Genomic DNA, 22,086 nt, shown 5'->3' with positions numbered 1-22,086 from the left:
CAGTGCAAGTGACAACACAGGCCTGAATGCACCACATATTGTCAATCGCACTAAGTGCGGCACCGAGCCTGTCATTGGTTGTGGCATGTATATACATAGCACTCTGCTGGAGAGGAGTAGGTTGCGTCATCAGGCCAATCCATTATGCAGTGGTGGGAAGGCTTTAATACATGTTAACTGTCCTAGTGTACTATGTTGTGGGGGGCATACACGAGAAAACACTTAGCGATATCGAAGGTGTTGGAGTGGTAGCTTTATTTACCTCCAGGTAACAGTTAATAGTTGTGGGACAGTCCGGGGAAGCAGGTTTGCTTGTGGCAAACTGGGGCTAGGCATATTCAGATTGGGGATCTGACAAATTCTTCCATGTGGTCTCCTAACCAAGGGTGTCAAAATGGTAATGCCTTCACCACAAGCCATGGTTATTGTGGCAGATACTGGCATACTTGTGGGTGGCAAAGATATGTTTTAGGCCTGCAATAACCAATGCTAAGAGGGAAGATTTTGTGTCTGTGTGCTAGGGAGACAGACACTTTACAATGTTAGATGTGCTACCTAAAAACGGTGCTTTCAGGCCATTTCAGAATTGTAATACATTTTCTACCAATAGTAGGTTATTAGAGAAAGAATAGGCCCACACAGAAGAGTGCTGACTAGTTTGGACGGAGGGAGTTTTACGACTTTTGAAAGCCCCATATTCGTGATCACTCAGGACCGTGTTAACAGTCTGATTTAAAGGGTCACGAGATGACCGGCCAGGCTTATTTACATTGACCTCTACCGGGGTGGGGTTCCCCGAGCCTGCCTCAAAGCGCCTAACACCAAACTTGAATATAGGTTGTGCAAAAGGATGCAGTGCTTTCACTAAAGCTTTATTAGCTGAGTCCTGAACGTGGAGGTCTAAGGCCTCCACAAGGGGCTCTTCCATGTGCTGGTCATAGGGACCAGCATCATATACCCTATACTGGTCATCATCTATATATTGTTGGACCATGATACTCTGTGCACAGTCAGTATAATAACTAGAGGTCCCAGATGCACAAATATCAATACTGGGGGGGAAAAACCCAGCTGCCACTAATAACAAATGCGCTTGCCGGTAAAATCAAAGTAAGAGGAGGAAGGCACCGGAAAGTTTCACTAGAGCAAGCTCTGACGTACTTTTATAGCCCCTCTGGGCATAGATCAGAAGGCGTGCTGAGCCCAGGGGGAAAAACCGTCTTCACCCGTTGAATCGCGCTCACTCAGAGTCCTACGCTTCTGTGCAACAAGTGAAAGCGGACTGTTCAGGGAAGCCGCGCCGCCTTCCAAATCTCTCCTCACCGGTGGGGCATACACTTAACACAGCATGCACGCGCGCGAGGGAATCTATGAAAGAAAAAAGACAAATCACTAAATCTTGGCAAACAGCATGTTTCAAGCTGTCAAATTAACAACAGTAATGCCGTAACGCAGAAACTAAAAAGCGCCTCAAGCAACAAGGCCACGCTGAACCACAACAAAGATTTGCATTATTAAACACAAGTGGTTAGGGGAAATGAAAAGTACATAGCTCTGTGTTACAGCAGCAAAGAAAGAGGACGGACGTTGAGGATTACGTAACATTTATGGGATGATAGGCCCTGATTGGGGGTCATATCGAGGTTGTGGTCTCATGGGAAATTTAGTTTGAGTTTTTATTGGCTGCTGTGTGTTGACAATAAAGAAAGAGATAGCATAATCCTCGCCTCTGTGTCCTTAATAGAATTGAAAATTCTTGTTGTGTAAGCTAGAAAAGTTTTGATTGGCATAAATCATTGTCATGTCACTGGAGTAGATGTTTACAGTAAGGAGGGCTATCGCAGTTTCTATCCAGGTACCAGACATTTAGAGGCCTCTTGTAACTACACCTAGGTGATTGATTTGGCAAGCAAGTATTAAGGTTTGGGTTCACACTTATGTTTCTGAGAACAGGAAATCAGTGGTAGATGGAACCGTAGGTGATCAAATATAGTCAAAGCCTCCATATTGATGGCATGGAGGCAGGCTTTATATCGCTTTTTGTTGCTAAATAAGTTGGGAAATTAGCTAAGTGACCCTGGATAACTACCTACAGTTGGTGGAATCTGGTTTATGATTATGGTGAGTGGGCCTTGGCGGTGAGTGAGCACTGACACTTAGAATTAGTCTTGGTACACAGAGGAGGGAAGAGAGACAGGATTGGCATGTAGTGTCTACTTAGTGTGGGAAGAGCTGCAGAATGGCAGATATGCGATCACAAGGCAAGTGCCCTAGTGGCTGGCCTTGCAGGCTTTACTTCGTACTTTGCTATGATCAGACAGCCATGCAGCAGATAGCACCGGCTCACATGAATCAGACAGAAGAAGTTGCACAGAAGATAGTTCACAATTGTGTTCCGTTGGGATAACTGAACCAATGAAAGACTTCTAAAGGGACTGCGATCATGCAGCAGCTGATGGAATTCAGAAATCATGCTGCAGATGATATGGCTATAGCACGTTTAGTCAGAAACATTCCAATTCTATCTGCAGATCAGATTTGGAATCCCAGAATGGATAAGCTGTAGCTCTGGCAGAACACTGATATCAAGTGGCAAGCCCAGGTGATTTCTAATGCCACACAAGGGCTCAAGCTTAATCCAGAACCGCTGGGCCCTTCAGCTGATCACACAAGGCAGAGACCATTAAAAACCCACAGAAGTGAGACAGAAGGCTGGCCTTTCGGGTGCTGGGTTGTGGATGATGGGTAAGGTGGTGAATGGTGCTGCCTGCTCAACTGGGAGAGAAAGGAGGAGGACATGGGTTATGCACACTGCAACACAAGGTTGGGTAGTGCTGGAGCATCTTCATCCTTCCAGGAATCAATGTCCTTCAAGGCTGATGGATCTTTGGACCCTATGACAGGGTGTGGTAGAACCACTAATACAATTTCAATACAAGCCCAATTAAGTTACACACCATGACCAATGTGGCCATGAAAGGAAACCTCCAGTCAGCAAGAGAGTAAAGGCATTTATTACAAACTTGAGCTAAAAGTCATGTAGACAATTCACAAGACAAGGTTATAAACATACATCATCACCAAGGATTGTTCAAGGAGGGGAAATAAATACAGGCAGACTAACATTCACAAAACTAATCATTCAAGAAGAAGAATACATATCATCTACAAAAATATTTGACATACAGAAATCAAGTGTTGCTCTGGATTAATCATTATTAGTCAATTCAATTTAGCAGAGTCAAAATTTAGCTGGGGACAGGGGTAACCCTACAGTTGGCCAAATTGGGCATAAACATGTGTGGAGCAAAAAACATGGGGGCAGAAAACAAAAAGTTCAAAAACAACAAAAAAGAATTTGGACAAAGAATCTCGGACTGCAAGCTAATAGCTAAGGTGGGCAAAACAAATAGGTAAAAAGAGAAAGCGTCAGAATGACAGAAGCTCGATTCTGGTCTTCTACAAGTGCTAAGGAGAAAATCTCTAAGCCTCAGCGTGGTATACCAATGGGGCAAAGGCAGAGGGGAAGATACCTCTCCAAGAGCCACAGCATACAGGGTTCTTATCAGCAGGGGTCTGAGAATCTGTTGATCTGGAAAGCATCTGAACAAAGTCCAACCAGTCATCGATCTATCAAAGTTAATACGGCATTCTAACTTGCCAAAGGTGACAGCCCATTTTACGTTGAAAGGGCATCATCCAACAGAAATAAATCCCAAGACTCCAAACTGCAACATCAATAAATCTTCCCAGTTCTGTCATGGGAACATCTTACACCTGTGTGGCTCCACACAAGTGTGAAGCAATTGTATACAATGGCAGTCCATGTTCCATGATGTACTACATTCAAAGACATTATCACCCTGCTCTCTACATCTAAAACAATAGGGGTCTATTACAAAAGTTTGCCTTCTCATGGGAACGAAGTCTGAAAGAAAGCTCACGTTAAGGAATGAATCAGCATTTCCTGCACAGTCATGAAATGCAAGCTTAACAGGCCTCACTTAGACTAACGCAATAGAATTATAGCAATACATTCAATGAAAATGTATTAATAAATACATTTAATATGCAAACTTATGAATTCAACAATACTTCATTAATGTGTGTGTTACATTCATTTGAAACAGGAAAAATAGTGCATTTCAATAAATATAATGGGGAACTACACTTCTTCCATTTTTGCACTCATTTTTAGTTCATTATTAGAAATGTAATATTGTTTCAATACATTCTGTTAGTTTATAGTCTAAATCACATGTTAATATCGATTTAATCTTGCTAAAATTTGATTCAATTCAAATACCACCTATGTCTAACTCTATATTATAAACAAATGCATTTTAATAAAGACTGTCAGTGCAATTTCTACATTCAAACCATTAGTACTTTGATTAACATAAGGGATAAAGTGTCACATATTGATGACTGCTGAGGGACAACACTAAAACCGAGATTACATCAGTATGGCGAAGCAAGGCTTTTAGGGAGAGGAGGAAAAGGCTATGGAGTAGCATGGGAATACAGGACAGAGACCAAAGACAGCACAGATGATGATACACTACAGCCTCAATGAAATAACCAGGCAAGCTCCCTTCTGCTCCAGAGAGAGACGAGGTCCTGCCTGTTGCCAGTAGGTTGCAGCCTGCCCTTGAGGACCTATCAAGCAGTTCGGCCAGGGAGCTAATTCAACATAGAAAACAATCATTTGCAATGCAATGGGTCTGGCGTTTGCTCGAATTAGAGCTATTAGCATTGTAAATTCCTAACTGGACTTTTCTTGCCACACAAACTGAAAATGAAAAGGACAACAGTTGACATAAGCGAGCCGATTCAAAGCACCACAGCCGCCATGAGCACAAAGGAGAGAGACAAAAGGACTAAAGTTCGCTCACAATCAAACGTATCTGCAAACGTGCAATTATCCAAGTAACAGGGTCGGCCCACAAGGCAGTAACAAAACTGCCCCAAGGAGGGACAAATGTGAAGCATTTACCAATGATAAAGGATTTTTGAAAGGCAACCCCATGAACAAGTGATAGCGATGGCCGTACGTGGCCGTGGTTAAAAGCCCACATAGATACCAACACGTCGGAAAAGCAGCGCATGCTTAAATGCCAGAAATGCTTTGGCTCTCAGTGGTAAAGAGGGCCTCCAATTCCAATACAGAACCATCAGTTAGCATGAAAAAATTGTCACTGCATCCTGCTTATATATCAAGGTGCATATGGGCAGTACACAAAAAAATGGATGCTCTTTTTGCCTAGAAGGCCCTGTGCAACTTCCTTTAACTTTTTGCCCCGGGGTTCGTTCTATTGTTCACTTCTGCAGCCTAAAACGTCACTGCACGAAACAAAGATGGAACAGTCATGCCCCAATTCTTCGCTTTTCCCTCCTTAATGGATGACGGTTACATCGTCTTTTTTTTAATTCACACTGCGCCGAGGCTTGAAGTGAAAGTTTGGTTGATAAGCAAGGTTTGAGAAGAATAAAGTGCTGGTCCAACTTAGACAGTTCTTTGGAAAAAAGAATAATGTGGAGGGTCGAAGAAAAATAGATAGCTGTTATTGACTGAAAACACGTCCCAATTGCCTTCCAACGAGGTCCACTTGAACGTGTTCGATTCCTATATAATAAATAATAGACAAGTATCCAATACAGTTCGTGGACGATAAATAGTAGGCTGCATGCACACCATAAAAATAAATAGTGAACTAAGAGTAAAATAAAACAATATTTGTATATCTAAATTCAAGTAGATTCGGTTTGATTTCAGTTCCAGATTTCAGTTCCAAGGTTAGCTCATGTGAACAGTCACAGTTCACCTACACAATTTTTCCATCGAATCTGTACAATTATACATTTGCAAAACCTTTTTTAAGGGCTGAGGTAGACAGAAGCGGTCCACCAGGTATGTATTTATGATTCTCTTCGCAATGCATTTTGGGGTCTTGCCATAAAGGCTTTTAAGAAACCAGAAAAGTAGTTGAAAGTGCATTTTGGAACGGGTAGACAATGCAGATTTCTCTGAAAGGAAGGGTGTGTTTCTGTTTTTGAGCACCAAACAAACGAGCTACTGTACTCGGCATCATCTGTAATTGGTCGCTTTCTTTCTTGGAAGAGCCAAAACACAATTGTAGGAGTCTAATTTAGGACATCTTGTTTTCATTCTTTAAATTGTTAGTCGATGACGCTGATCCAATTGAAGATGAAAGTGTTTCAGTGTGCGTTTAGAGCCCACCGTTACTCAGGTTACTTTAATCAGAGGTTGAAACGGGGCAGTGCTTAGCTCCAGTTTGGTAAACAGGACTGGCAGACAAAAGCTCTCCGTGCTGGCACGTTAAAGCCACTGATGTGAACAGGAAGCTCTGCAATGGTTTTGTACACAAGGCCAACCCAGACAATGCATGTAGCGTGCGTGAAGCGTTTGGCATCAAGGGCGAGGTCCAGATGGGTGCTACAGTCTTGTAGCTGCAGGGCTGATGCTACAACAATGTGTCAGTACGAAGGTAGTAAGTGACTTTCAGGGGTATGTATACTCCTATAACTAGGCCACAGCGTCAACTATAAGTATGTTATTTAGTCATACAGCCGCGCTCAAGCATCATATGCTAATAATAATCTAACACAGAGTTGGTGGATGATTACCACTTCTATTTAGGGCAGAGTTACCTAAAATAACCATTAGGGTGTGAACGGGAGTGTTCAACATACCGAATAACTCAGTACTTTTACACATCATAAATGTGCATACAAAATTAGCTTCCGGTTTTCCAAAGGCCCATTTACCAAAGTAAAACTGGGGAGAATTTGCACTGGAAAAAGGCCCAGAATTCAGACCTCCCACAATTAGTTTTCCACAGCACCACCTGGTGGCAATGCTCCAACTGCAACTCCACCGACCGGCATGTTACAGTATGTGTTTAATGAATGTATAAAGGGCACTAAAATGTAAGCTGACATCACTTCCTGATCATTTTTTTCCATGCTCAGAGAGCAATGTGGAGAACGAAGAGATTATGAATAACACAGATAATAACAAGTAACAAGTTTGCATACCCTGGCATCTTATGTTTGCCACTGGCACATCAAGGGAAGAGTTAAAGTAGTATGAGAAATTGACTTGGTGGTTAACTGGGGTGTGAGCCATGGTCAATCAACAGCCACAATCCCTTGCAGGGTGAACCACAAAAAGTCACTGATTTAACGGTGCTTAACCTTGGTTAGCCTGGCACAAAAAGCAGTCTGGTTAAACTTGGAGGCAATTTGTTCAGTATTTATGCAGTACACAAACAGCAACACAGTGAAAATACAACAGAATTAAATCCTAAACCAATTTAGAAAAATAGAGAAAAGTTTAGTAAATTATCCAACACCAATACTACGAAAATCCAATTAGTAGAACCAGGGTTCTGAATTTTAAAAGGTTAAGGTTCAAAATAGCAAGTCCACAGTTTTAGAAAATGGCCACCTGGGAACCTTTAGCACCACAATCAAGGGTCCAACAGTGGATGTAGATCACTTGGGGGTGCAAGACTCACTCAGGATGGGTCTAGGTGCAGATTTAAGATGGTGGGAGCCTGTTAATTCCCTGTGGCTCTCAACAGGAGACCGGCTAAACAAGCCTTTCTGAAGTCCTTGGTGCAGGTGATGATGCAGGGCTCTACAGCATGGCTGGACTCAGTTTCAAGCAGGCTTCAGGCAGCAAAGCAGTCCATCCAGGTACAGCAGCAGTTTGGCAGAGTGCACAGCAGCAGGCAGGCCTCTGAGTCCTTCCGCAGGTTCAGTAGTGAACTGAGGAGCAGGTATAAGAGCCCTATTTTTATAGCTTGGTGCCCTGCTCCTAGACGTTTGGGAGACGTTTTCAGAAGGGTTCTCTGAAGTTCCAAGAATTTCCTGCCTCCCCTGGTTCCTAGCTGACTGCCCTGACCATACAGGGCCGTTAAGCCTATTGCGTGGTGGCAGACTCCAGCCTATTCATTTGTAAGTGGGGCTGAGCTTAGCTCTGAACCACTCCCCCATCAAGTCAGTTAATAGCCTATTCAGGCTCTGCTTATCTCCCTATTGCGTGACTGTATGGGGTGAATTCACCAAGTCCCAACTGTCAGTTACGCCCAGTGATGTGATCAAAGGCAGGTTACAGGCACGGAGGGGCTAAGGGGAGCATGAAAATGGCAACTTTTAAAAAGTAGCATTTTCAAACTTACAATAATAAATCAGAATTTACCATTAAAGAGGGTTTATTATTACAAGTTCATAGACATCACACATGGTATATCTACCACCTATGGTTTAGGAATTACAACAAATTACATTTTAATAAAGACTCCCCAATATTACCCTATGGGAGAAGTAGGCCTCTCAGTAGCTGGAAAACAAATTTAGGAGTTTTTCACCACTGGGACATGTAAAACTAAAAAAGGTACACGTCTTACCTTTTAATTACACAGCACCCTGCCCTATGGGCTACCTAGGGGCTACCTTAGGGGTAATATATATAATGAAGTTTACGGTTTGACAAGGGGTTTTAAATGCCAAGTCAACATGGCAGTGGGACACCGCCTTCAGGCTGCAATGGCAGGCCAGGGACAAGTTTTAAGGTGCTACGTAAGTGGGTGGCACAATAAGCGCTGCAGGCCCACTGGTAGCATTTAATTTACAGGCCCTGGGTATATGGTATACCACTCTACAAGGAACTTGCATGTAAATTAAATATGCCAAACAGGTATATGTCAATCGAGCCATGTTTAGGGGAGTGGGCACATGCACTTTAGCACTGATTAGCAGTGGTAAAGTGCACAGAGTGCTAAGGCCAACATAGCCAAAATCCAAACAAGATAGAGACAAGCAGTCAAAATGTTTCAGGGAAGGCTGACAGGTCTAACAGTGGTAAGGAATCTACAAGAAGATTAAGTATCCACCATGAACATCGGTAACAAAGGAAAGTAAGTTTTAATTCTGACAGTTACAGCTTCCTGAGGATTTCTCACATTTCCAAAGTTTCTCATAGTTCCAAGGAATGGTTTCCAAAGCAATGGCCTCAAGGAGGTTGGAATAAGTAGTGCCATCAATCATGCAGCACTGTCCTGGAAAAGTATTCATCATCAGATGCTTGGGCTCTAAGCAGAAACGTTCATGTGGTCACACAGCAATTATCAGCCACTGGAATGTCATGGCTCTTGTGCAAAGGGGACGTATGCCCTTGGAGAGTGTCATACTTGACCAAGGCATAGCAGATATTGATCCACAGAATGTCCCAATTTGAAATAATGAGTTAGATCACAGACTTGACTTTCTTGGCACCACCAAAGTCAACAAAGAGCCAATCATCCACCCTGTCCTGTCGAGTGTAGTTGACATAACATGAAACCACAGGCCTGGAAAGGAGTCTATGGAGTTGGTCCTACTCCTTGCTTGTATGAAAGGGGAGTAAAGAAAGTTGAAAGAGGGATAGATTGGGCCATATCAAGGGTAGAAACACTTTAGGGAAGAAGGCTGGGCAGATACAGGACCAACTTGTGCAGGAAGAAAAGTGGCTGAACTAAGATGGCCATAAATGGTCCAAACCAATATGCAGAAGTTATTGCAGTCAACACCAATGTCTTCAAAGACCAACCCTGACACTGTTTTGAAATGCACTAAAAATACCCAGGTGTATTAGGAAACTCACTGCCTTTATGTTGTTATTGGCGATGTCATGGATTAAAGCACCTATCCCTAAGCTGAATTATTGGTTGACAGACCTCACTACCTATAACGGAGAAGCAGAGAACTGTGCCTCTCCTCTGTTTGCATCCGCAAGACCTAACGTCATTTGGGGCCCTCTTCAGGCCCATCTGCGCAATGCAACAATTTCTTCCCAGTGTGTCAAATTGACAGCTTATGTTGTACATATATATATATATATATATATATATATGTATATATATATATATATATATATATATATATATAATTTGTAATGATTAACTATGCGCAGTGTCTCTACTACTGTAGTGAATCCTAGTTTGTTTTAATGGGATAACAGGAGTCAGCTTAGCCTTTGGCTTGCAGACTCGTGCCCCCGTCACCTACTGACTTTTAACCTACTTAGCTTGCTCTGTCTTAGCCCATTTAATTATTTAATTCATCTAAGATGGATGCCTTGTTTATAGTTAGGCCACTTGTTAAGCTTTGCATTATCAGTGCCACCGCGCTAAGGCGTCAAGATCAAGCAATAAAGACAAACAAACAGTAGGTGTTCACACTTAGGGATTTTCCCTTTCTATACTTTCGAGGGATCGTTTATAATAATTGCTGTCCCAAGCATGTCTGCTATTTATTGTTTGGGAACACACCTACGTCAGGGGTCCTGGTAGATCTGTATAAATACATCACACTTTAGACAGATAATCAGAGGGATTCCGACCAGAGGGCATCGCCACCATCGCTGATACCGATGCTACACGTCGTCTTGACGCTGACCCAGTCTTCGTGTCCCTGCGGAGTCTGAGATAGAGACCTCATTCCAAGGTAACGAGGGTTGGGGGCTCCTCTCATGGACATGGCATTGGCAGATTAGGTTTAGCAAACCCAGCTCTCCTTTAGGTAGGAGGTTAGGCCTATCGCATTAGGCTATTAGGGAATATTACATCTCGTGTGTCTTCTACATGCATTGCAAGATGGTGGGGGTCTTTGTAATAATGACTCTCGTCTTTACAATTCTGTTTCTTGCATTATTCATTATCCTAATCATTGCAGCACATGCAACATATCGCAAACTGCAGTTGTGTTAAATAAAAACTATTTGAAACTTTACTGCATCTTTGTCATTGCCTGTGTTTGTATGAGACATGATATATCTGTGAGAAAGGGGTAATCTCTGTTTAACCACAACATTCCCTGAGATGTCTTATTTTCGAGTCCATGCGTAAAGGCTGCCACAAATCACCTTTTACTACTGTGTTTCGGCTGAGGTGCTGCTAGTGAGGGAGTAAGATTGGGACAACAGTTGCGACTTGTTGTAGGATAGGCATAGTCGCCTACAAGCAAAAGTACTGTCATCCTTTAACCAGCAGTCTTGCCTAGAGCAAGTGTCCAAACTACGACACTACCACAGGTCTCTTTAGTCTTTTATTTTGTTATGTGATATGGGGGTTAAACTCTACTAGGTTTGGGGTCGTTCTTCCTCTGTGGGCATTACCTGGTTTTGTGTGCATAGATAGGGTTGGTGGAAGGCCACGTAACTTCTGGGGCAAATGAGGTGCTCCCGCTGTAGCAAAAGATTGAGCTGAAGGTACCACAAACTGTGGCATATTGTTGTGCCCAAAAAAAATGATTAATTTATTTTTAAAAAATACATTGCGTTATCCTTTCCATTCTCCAATCTGCTATTCTTGAAGTGTAATCTTGGGCCCCAATGGCAGAACAGCATTTTATGTGGGAATGCTACACAGCCAGAGAGGATGAATGGCAGGAGTTTACATTAAGAACTAAAGAGAGAGGTTAACCAACAGGCATGCTGTGCCAGATAAAACACAAATGATCGAGGGTAAGGTAAAGCGCGAAGTTCAAATTGTGTCAGACCCTGAAAGGGAAGAGGGGACAGATTACAGGGGAAAGGTGAGAGTTACTAGGAGAGGATGCAACCAGGAGTACTCTGCAATTGTCGAAAAAAGTAGTCTGCATATCCATTCAGTATTGAAGGGTGGAACAGGGCAATGGACACTCATTTCCCAAAATGCCAAAGGAAGCGGAAGTGATATAATGCACCCCTTTGACACCCAATGGCACACCGATGATGATGACAATATCACAGGAAAGACCCTTCTCCCAATCGTAACCCCTGAACAGTGTCCTAATTGCTGACGAAGGGCGAGGAGAAGGCAGAGAATGGAAACTACTCTGACCTCCCTCCCTTCAGAGGTAGATTTAAAGTTCCAAGTTAAAACTGAATAACACTGGCAAATCCTCAAAATTTCATATTAACCAATTTTGCCTTATTTTTGCCCAAAGATTTGCACAGAACATATTTCACTGAGAATCATCTTGCACACAAACCATTCTTCTGCCAGTATAGTGCAAGACTCAGAAGAGGTATGAGTTTGCATGAAAATATCGTGAGAGGTAACGGCAAACTCCATTTCACTCGAGAAGCGTTGTTTTTGTGAACTTTTTACGGAACTTCTAACTGCACGTCAGGCGTAGCTGAAACTAATCCTGAATACGAGCAACTGACATCCATAGATAGCCCAGTGTTTAGTGACAGGTACATCATTCAAGAAATTGTGCGCATAATTTGACAAGGGAACCTGGACTTCAGGTTATGAAGAGTTTGAAAATGATGTAATTCGTTTTGAATTTAATGTTGCCTAGTAGGAACAGAGCTAGTGGATCTATAAAGATGGGAGAGATGAGGACTGCAATCTCGGATAGTTACTCGTTCTTAGGTTGGAAGCTTCACATATTTAAATGATAAACTGAGAAATAATTATGACAACAAGTGAGCGATGTAAGTTGTTTAATAGTGGTTACATTTAAAATGAAAATATACATTTTTTTTTAAAAGATGGGGTGATGTGATCCTATGTGCAGCAATCAATGATGAGGCAGTTAGCAGTAAGATGTGCAGTCTTCAGAAGGGCAAGAGAAGGAATCAAGTACATCATTTTGTGATGCTATTCAATAATATACACCCTATCATGGTGGGAGCAATTGAACAGTAGCAAGAAAGTTGGCTGGGAAAAGTAAACATTTTATTTTCAGAAGCAAACTCAGTTAACCCCTTCGCTGCCAGTCCTTTCCCCCTCCGGTGCCAAGCATTTTTTTAGGCTATTTGGGGAAGTTCGCGCTTAGGAACTCATAACTTTTTGTCCACATAAGCTATCCACTCCAAATTTGCGTCCTTTTTTCCAACATCCTAGGGATTCTAGAGGTACCCAGAGTTTGTGGGTTCCCCTGGAGGAGACCAAGAAATTAGCCAAAGTACAGCGAAAATTTCATTTTTTTAAAAAAGAAATGGGAAAAAAGGGCTGGAGAAGAAGGCTTGTGTTTTTTTCCCTGAAAATTGCATCAACAAAGGGTTTGCAGTGCTAAAATCATCATCTTCCCAGCTTTCAGGAACTCGCAGACTTGAATCAGAAAACCACATTTCTCAACACAATTTTGGCATTTTATTGGGACATATCCAATTTTTACTAATTTTTGTGCTTTCAGCCTCCTTCCAGTTAGTGACAGAAATGGGTGTGAAACCAATGCTGGATCCCAAAAATCTAAACATTTCTGAAAAGTACACAACATTCTGAATTCAGCAAGGGGTAATTTGTGTAGATCCTACAAGTGTTTCCTACAGAAAATAACAGCTGAAATAAAAAGATATAGAAATTGAGGTAAAAAAAAGAAACAGACATTTTTCTCCACGTTTTACTCTGTAACTTTTTCAGGGGAGGTCATATTTTCAAAAGCAATATACCATTACGTCTGCTAGACTCTTCTGGTTGTGCCGATATATAGAGCTTGTAGGTTCAAGAACTCTAGGTACCCAGAGCTAATAAAGGAGATGAACCTTGCAACAGGTTTTCATTGTATACTGGGCATACAGCAATTAATTTGGTGAAATATAAAAAGTGAGAAATAGGTATCAAGAAAACGTTTGTATTTCCAAAATGAACACAAGATAAGGTGTTGAGAAGCAGTGGAAGCAGGAGCAGTGGTTATTTGCACATCTCTGAATTCTGGGGTGCCCATACTAGCATGTGAATTACAGGGCATTTCTCAAATAAAAGTCTTTTTTACACACTGTCTTACATTTCGAAGGAAAAAATGCAGGGAAAGACAAGAGGCACTAACACTTGTTTTGCTATTCTGTGTTCCCCTAAGTCTTCTGATAAAAATGATACCTCACTTGCGTAGGTAGGCTTAATGCGCGTGGCAGGAAACACAACATGGACACATCACATTTTTTACATTGAAATCTCACATGTTTTTTGCAAAGTGTCCAGCTGTAGATTTTGTCCTCTAGCTCAGCCGGCACCTAAGGAAACCTACCAAACCTGCACATTTTTTAAAACAAGACTAGAGGAATCCAAGATGGGGTGACTTGTGGGGCTGTTACCCAACTCAAAAGTTGGCTAAAAAAAACAAACACTTTTTCCTCACATTTCGGTGACAAAAAGTTCTGGAATCTGAGAGGAGCCACAAATTTCCCTCCACCCAGTGCTCCCGATAAAAATGGTGCCTCACTTTTGTGGGTAGGCATACTGCCTGTGAAAGGAAATGCCCCAAAACACTATCTGGACACATCAAAATTATCAAATACAAAACTACCTGTTTTTGGTCTTGGGCTCAGCAGCCATCTAGGGAAACCTACCAAACTGAGACATTTCTGAAAACTAGACATCTGAGGGAGTCCAGGGAGGTGTGACTTGCGTGGATCCCCCAATGTTTTCTTACTCCGAATCCTCAGGAAAACTCAAATTTAGCTAAAAACAAAATAATAATAATCATATTTTCCCCACATTTCTGTGTGGAAACACCACACCGGGGCAAATTTCATACCAATCAACTTTCCCCTCAGTCTCCTGGTAAAAATGATACCTCACTTGTGTAGGTGGGCCAAGTGCTTGTAATAGGGAAGAGCCAAAAACATGTTGAAATTGAGGGGGAACCAAAGCGGGTCCAAAAGTGCAGCAGAATTTTTATCGGTATAGACGAGACAATGCTGGGTGGTAGGAATTTTGTGGGTTCCTGCAGATTCCGGAAGGTTCCATCACAAAAATGTGGAAAAACGTGTGATTTCCAGCAAAGTTGGAGGTTTGCAGGGCATTGTGGGTAAGAAAATGTTGCAGGTGCATGTGACACACCACCCTGGAATCACCCAGATGTTTAGTTTTCAGATGTGTCGAGGTCCTGTGGATTTTTCTACATGGCATCGTCCCAAAGTCCATAAAGTGCAGCCCTCACCATTCCAAGTGGGGCGATTTTGAGAGTTAGCCAAGCTGTCATGGCCCAAATGTAAAACCAAAACCCAAAATAATCAAATGTCCTCTTGCTTGCCGTGGGATAAGATGTTTTAGTGTGCGGGAGAGAGCTGAAAGGCTGTTACCCCCTTCAGATGGGGTGGGGGCATTTTAACCACTGCGTTAAAGAGCTCTTCAATTGACTTTGCTGTGTCAGAGTCTTGCAGGGGCCAGGGGTAGCTCCTCATCTACCATAAGTCACAGCAATAATATGTCCCAAGAGTGTAGATTTGCTCTTCCCCCTGAGCAAGAGCGTCTGCCAGGAACCATTTGGTCCCTGGCAATCCATCCACCCAACACCAACGTGTCAGGAATCCTCCAAGCCTAGACAATGTACAAGTAAGTGGCTTGAAGGGACAGCATTAATACATCTTTGGTTGCTGTAGACTTCTTCCCACCATGGCAACCAAAGTTCTACATTAATCGAAGTTTGAATTCTTCTCTCAATCAGGGAACATGCTTGTCTTCCTGTACAAGGAGTTCAATGTTAGACCAGTTTGAAATAGTCATGGTGGGGCTATATATTTTCCCTACAAGGAGGCCAACGGAACGCCTTAATTTACAGGAAAAATCCAGCAAGGCAATTAACTGCGTTCTTAACAAAGAAGGTGAGGATGACGCGTTTGTGCTTCAATTAAATGATATGGATGGAGAGTATGATGTTCTGTTTGGTGATTAAAGGCTGGCGGCATCACTGTAACAATGATGGCCAATTCTGGAACTAGGTAGGAGCTTATCACAAATGACAATAATATGTAAACAAGTGTGTATGAAGGAAAGGAAAGAGTGTGTCTTCTGGGTTGGTAAAAACAGACAACACTCTGGATCCCAACCATCCCAATCAAGTGCTCTATGTGAAATCAGTAAATTGTTTGAAAAATGAGACACAATATTAAAGTGTCCTATCTGAGGTGACAAGGTAATTTTACAAGGTGTTTGGTGTAGAAATTGAAATACTAAAGGTGTCTGAACCGAATAATCCTTTAAAATGAAGCTGTACTGAAAGTGCAAAAAGTGAGGCAAGTGCCCCGTGTACGGAGGGAGGAGTTGAGTCTGAGCTTGGTTGCGCAATTATAGAATATTTGAAGGAACAGAGGTCTTGGAGTGTTTAGCTCCTGTGGCGCCAGGTAAGTTATGGATGTGAGTGGAGCTGTGTGATCTTATTGAGATTATCTGCATGGATAGGAATCCACTGCCAAAAAAACTAAAAAGAAATCTATGAAATGTTAACACATAGGTTTCTACGCGGACTTGTCTTCAACACACTATCAGATCTCACTCCATGAGGACTCCAGACCTTTCACATCATGTATAACTCAGAAAAGGGCATTTAGGTTACAAGGTATGCATTTGGGTTAGCGTCTGCTTCAGCTGTGTTCCAAAGAGCGATGCAGCAACCCTTTAAGGGAGTAACCAACATAACTTTCTTCCACATCATCTTGGTGTATGGCAAGTATTGGAAGATACATGAGGCAAAGTTAAGAATTTTTGCAGGCAGTGGAATGACTGGGAGAGATTAACAATGTATGAGGAATCACATGGACAGTGAAACCCAAAGAGATTTTAGTGAAAGCTATTATGGAAGTACCTCCACCATGTGAGAGGTAACATTTGTGTCCTTTTTTATAGCATGCAGAGTATTAGATTTGGTTCATAAGAAGATTTTAAGGTGGGATGTTAGAGGAGCCATGCAGCAGGAAATTGCTACTGGGCCCCAACCGGTCAGACTCAGGTTGTTACCAAGTCCCTCCTACTATAATTCCCAACTATTGCTCTGAAAAATGTCCTAAGTACACACCAGTACACATTTAAATCTCAGGATACCAAGGCAAAGCAGTCACAGGCTTCTCAAAGAAGTCGTGTGGTGGCAAGATCTCAAAAGTCAAACAACAGACAGTGATATAATGTCCAACCCAGTGCTTAACTTTTAGGAAAAGAACGTACATTTAATCTCCCAGAAAAAATTAATTACTACACAATTCAACTGTTCCACTATACAGGGCTGTATTAAACCGCACTAAGCTTGAGGTACTAAACTCTTTGCTGCGTACTTCCTTTGCTTGGAAGTCGGGAACCCTTGCTGCTAACACCCCAAAAGTTAGGTTCTAGGACAGGACAGGCTCAGTTGCAGACTTCTCAGAGTTCTTATGATTTTCAGGAAAAGAACGTACATTTAATCTCTAAATTCAAAGTCTTAGGATGGCTTTCTGAATGACAGTCCCAAGCAAGCGTGGTGGTTTTGCCCAGGCCCCTCTCAGATTCTCTCTACCACAGAGGCAGCTAGGCCTAAAGTTTACCTGATGTTGGATGGCTTCCATCTTGGCTGGTGAGTGTTCCTGCCTATACATTGCAGAATTTTCTGGGCCTTGTTCACCACATAGACACCAATACGGACAACGACCTTTGCCAGACTTGGTCAGACAAGCCTTAGCGGTAATGGACCTCCACGGTTAGCTGCAAACCAGCATTTGAGCCCTTGGAGGAGCATAGGAGTAACTTATAAATATTTAAAAGGAAGGTTTTGACCTGTCAAAATCGTTTAATTTGATAGGACGAATTTGCAATTTAAAACTGCAACTGCTAGGCTACAAATGGTAAACCTGCAGTTAAGTCTGCATTGTCACTATAGTGGGTGGCACAATGGGTGCTGCAGTCCACTAGTAACATTCAACTTACGGGCCCTGGATACACTTTGTACCATATACTTTGGACTTAAGTAAGTTAAATATGCCAATTATGTGGTATGCCAATTTCAATATGTTGAAAGGAGAGAACAGGCACCATCACTGGTTAGCAGGGGTAAAATGAACAACATTCTACAACCAACATATAGGATCCAGTAGGAGAAAAATCTGGGGTAACTCTGTAGGAACGGCACACTTCCTGCACTTGCACTGCCACCTGAATTAAGTTTTGATACCTTCTTAATGGGTACCTTCTTCTCAACACAGGCAATAGCTGATGCATGTAAAATAACTGAAAAACCTTTAAAGCAGCTGTTTCACTGTGTGAAGCATGCTACACTTGGACAGTTAGTAAAATAACCAATAAAATATTTAATATTATATCACTTGAACGCAGGGAGCATCTCTGGTAACAATGGAGTGGCTCCGGTCAATAACGACCGCTACAGACCTTCTGCTTCAGCATTCCTAGGTTTGCCTGTTTCTCAAAACATCCAACCTTAGTGGGAGGAAAATTTTATAGCATTTGAGGCTTGTTAATTCGGGTTGTAGCAGCTGTTGAAAACCCCCTCCCTCAACACAGGCCATCACCTAAGGATCAGTACTGTAACTCTGGTACAGGGCCTTGAATAGCCAGCATAGCATTGAAGCTACATGCAGAGAGATATACGGGTTCTTAAATGCTCAGTCCTCAACTTATGGTTGATAAACAAAGATGAAGGCCTGTCCGCGGAGAACCAGGCTATATAAAGACTGGTACAGCCTGATGCAAAAGAATTGAAAACCAGCTAGAACATTCCACCCACTGATGGCACAAATTCTAAGTGACATGAAACACAAAGACAAACATTGGAATGTTGGATTAGAAGGCACGTACAACCCATTATAGGTCCTGTTTCATTCCAATTTTCTCAGTGGAGCTGCCAATGTTCTACTGTTAACAGTGTACATAATTATTGGGCAGCTGTCAAAAAAGAAGCTGTTTTCCACCAAAGTATTCCAAATTACATCAAACAGACCAAGACAAAGTAGCTAAATATTTCTTGGAACCCATAGGTAGAAAAAAAGGTGTTATTGACAACTGCCCCTCCACACGTTTACGTTAGGTATGCCCGCCTAAACTCTCTCCCCCCTGAGCTAATACCATATATCTGCTGCACATGGGCAGATGAGGCATGGAAGAGCTACATGCAACATAGTCTAACCACCTTCATCACTAGCCCCCTAATTTTAATGGAAAGAATGGAGTCAATGTCCACTCACTCATCCCCCACCACCATCATTAGGAGAGACAGACACCCCAATCTGACATCACAGGGGGCCTGAATTGCAGTAATGCAGAAGCAGCCCATGGTGCTAAAGAACAGTCACAGAAGACGTCCGAAAGGCCCAGCATGCAGCCTTCATTTTGGGCCAGACGTGCATTGTCTGGTGAATGTCAGTCCTTCACTCCAATTCTCAAGCGATTTTGTGTTGCTCTAGGCATGGTCTATCTATATTATAAATAGATGACAAGCCCAGGCAGTAATCATGGGTCAAAGCACTTAGCAATGAGCGAGCAGCAGCATCCAGAAGCGCCATAATGTCTGGAGTCTAGGAGCAACATTGCGGAATCCCAGCCTAATATACAAATACTTTGGATGGGTAACCAACCCACTTTATTCTTGAAAACTCTTTTGATATGTTACTCCACTTTATTCTTGAAAACTCTCCCTTGATATGTTTGCCCAGGAACAATCTTTCATTGCACACTTGGTGAACGTGAATGCCGGCTTTGCTGGATAAAAACTATCACTAGAGAACTTTAGAGAACAGTCTTGATGTTTTGTCTACGCACAGCAGGAGAAGAGGTAATTCAACGTGTGCACAATCTTGTCTGAAGGCAGAGAAACTTAGTTTGTTGTAATGAATGAAAGAAATGTGCATTTTGGTTCTACTCATGCTTTTACTGTGAAAAGAGAAAGCATCAATGAAAGCCAATTATTATCGTAAAAGGTGTCGGCCTCCCATGAAGGCACGTGCTCAGCTGCAGGTCAATGCAGCGAATCTTTCAGGTAGGAGGAAAGACCCTTGTAACATAAGTCACAGATGTGTAACCTTCATTCAATGAAGGACTGGTTGTGACAGCGTCATTCTGTCTTCACAGGATCTACTCCCCGGTGCCCCAGACCATATACATCTCCCCAACGCCATAGTGTAATTCGCTGTATTTTGCAGGTCATGGCTGCAGCCCTAGGGTCTGGGCAGGAAGTGGTACTTTTCTACTCCCGCATAGATAACTGGTCTTGACAAGTACCCTCCCATACCCCAAATCCACTAAATAGCCTTGCCACCTTGCTCCTCCTCCGTAATTTCGAAACTCACTATTCCCAAACATACCCAAAATACACCAGGCATCCTTCTGTCCTGCCCCATCACCCACTAATTCCACACCCTCACCCATTCTTATATGTAAGAATTATAATACTGGGCATCTTGTGACCCTCTCCCACTGTGCATTCCAACATCCTAATCCGAGGACACACTCTCCCAAATTGCCTTACTGGCAGGAGAGGAGTGGTGGTTGGCACTAGAAAGCCAAGTCTTGAGCCCAGACAACTTTTTTTAATCCAACAAATCAGTTAATATATTAAAACTGCATGAAGCCCCACAATGTTATGCATGTCCCGCCTTTCCCCTCGCACCCTAACCCGAGACCACAAGGTATAACTGTTTTAAAAAAATCACACAGACTTTACTTGGTTGTTACCGGAAGTTCACATTCTCTAGCACACGACGACTGTTGGACCAAAAAGGGGACTTGACCGCTTCAAAATGTTTTCTTAACACAATCTCAGCAATTACACTGCGTTGAGCGCAATTCCAAGACTGCTCATTCAAAATAGACTTAGGTTGTGAAACTATAAGACAAGTTTTTTTTGATTAAGTCGTTTTTTTTAGGGTCGAGCGCGCAAAGCGCTATGTCCCTGGTGTAATCGCTCTGTGGGCTTCTAACCATGCCCATGTCACGCCCATCAGTTTAGTTGATTTGTGGGCTTGCCTTTTAAAATTTGCTTGATTTAATTAGTGAAAGACATGCATACGTCAAACCTTTTCCAGGGTTTATCCCACCTTGAGCACACCAGCCAACTACTCAAAACATACAAGGCTCCATGTTTTCTGTATGCTTTCTGGACTACTTTTTCTCTTTATTTCATAGGCAGCGCAATCTCGCTGGCCAGTAGTCGAGCGCTTTGCATGACATCGACCCTGTTATGTGGATAATTGCACTTGTGTCTGTTACATGGATAATTGCACTTTTGCTGATACGTTTCACTCCGAGCGAACTTCTGTTCCCTTTTGTGTGTCTGCTTTGTGCTCATGATGGCCGTCGGCTTGCTTATATGAAACTGTTTTACTTTGAATTTTCAGGTTATGTGTCAAGAAAAGTCCAGTTGAGGAGTTTACAACGCTAGTAGCTTTAGCTCTAGCAAACGTGAGACTCATTGCATTGCAAATGCTTGTTAACTAGTGGAACCACAACCCTCTTACCAAACCAAATTACTGAGCTTCGTAATAACATTCACATTAGTGGCAAACCTTGGAATGCAATTTCAGTCTTGTCTCGACTAAAGTCAGAAATTCAAGCCATGCACCAATCCACGTACAAAGGAGCTGTCTCAGTTTATTGCTCCAGCGGTAATATTTATGTGAGGGAGGTTGGGCGGCAGGGGCAGCTTAGAGTTGGTGTTGAAAAACACAGTTTATCCCAATGTTCGCCTGTTCCCACTCCCCGAGTAATTCTACACATCAGGGAATACACCGCATGCATTCCACTAAGGTTACAAAAATATACCGTCCCGCCACTTGTTTGCAGAGACATTCCAAGGGCTCTGTACAAAAGCAGACGCTGAGGCAACCGTTTATAAGGGTTACAGGCGAGATCCAGATGCCGATGTTTCAAAAGAAAAAGGCCTTCCCTGGCAACCGTTTACTGGAAGGGACGGGGCGTTGGTGGAAAACCAGTCTCAACGCGAGACCCACTCTGCCGTGAATTCGACAAAAAAAGAAACCCATCACTTCTCAGGAGTATGCCCAGCTGATAGAAAACTCCTGGGGATACAAAAAGTCGACTATTTAATATCTCTTCACACCTAGAAATGTGCAAGTTCTGGAAGGGTGCTGTGTAGTAAGCTGCTCACATGGAACGTGTTTTCTTCTCATGTACATGGTACCGTCTCACCTTAAAGATTTTGGGGGCCCACGGCAGGACATTTGGGGGACCCTGTACTGAACACGTTTCAATTTTATTACCCAATTCATGCTAATCCAAGTCTGCTAGATTCCAAATATTAAATATGTTAAACGTTAACAGGGTCACAAAAATCAGTTGAAACATGCATTGCAGGTACCTCAAAAATACCTGG

At 42.5% G+C, this 22,086-nt stretch overlaps 1 protein-coding gene across 2 annotated transcripts in view; it reads right to left on the bottom strand.

The window, feature by feature from the left end:
- RGS3 (regulator of G protein signaling 3) overlaps positions 1-22,086 on the bottom strand; it is an 805,262-nt gene that overhangs the window by 685,983 nt on the left and 97,193 nt on the right. Inside the window, exon 2 of one of the 2 annotated variants that reach the window (XM_069241286.1) lies at positions 1,162-1,368. The exons of the other annotated variant lie outside the window; for it this stretch is intronic. The gene's annotated coding sequence lies outside the window, so the exon portion shown is untranslated. The remainder of the gene's footprint in view (positions 1-1,161; positions 1,369-22,086) is intronic. 2 annotated transcript variants of the gene reach the window in all.

The sequence above is a fragment of the Pleurodeles waltl genome, chromosome 6 (genome assembly GCF_031143425.1).
Source record: "Pleurodeles waltl isolate 20211129_DDA chromosome 6, aPleWal1.hap1.20221129, whole genome shotgun sequence".
NCBI lineage: Eukaryota > Metazoa > Chordata > Amphibia > Caudata > Salamandridae > Pleurodeles > Pleurodeles waltl.
This window is presented reverse-complemented; position numbering and strand designations above follow the sequence as displayed.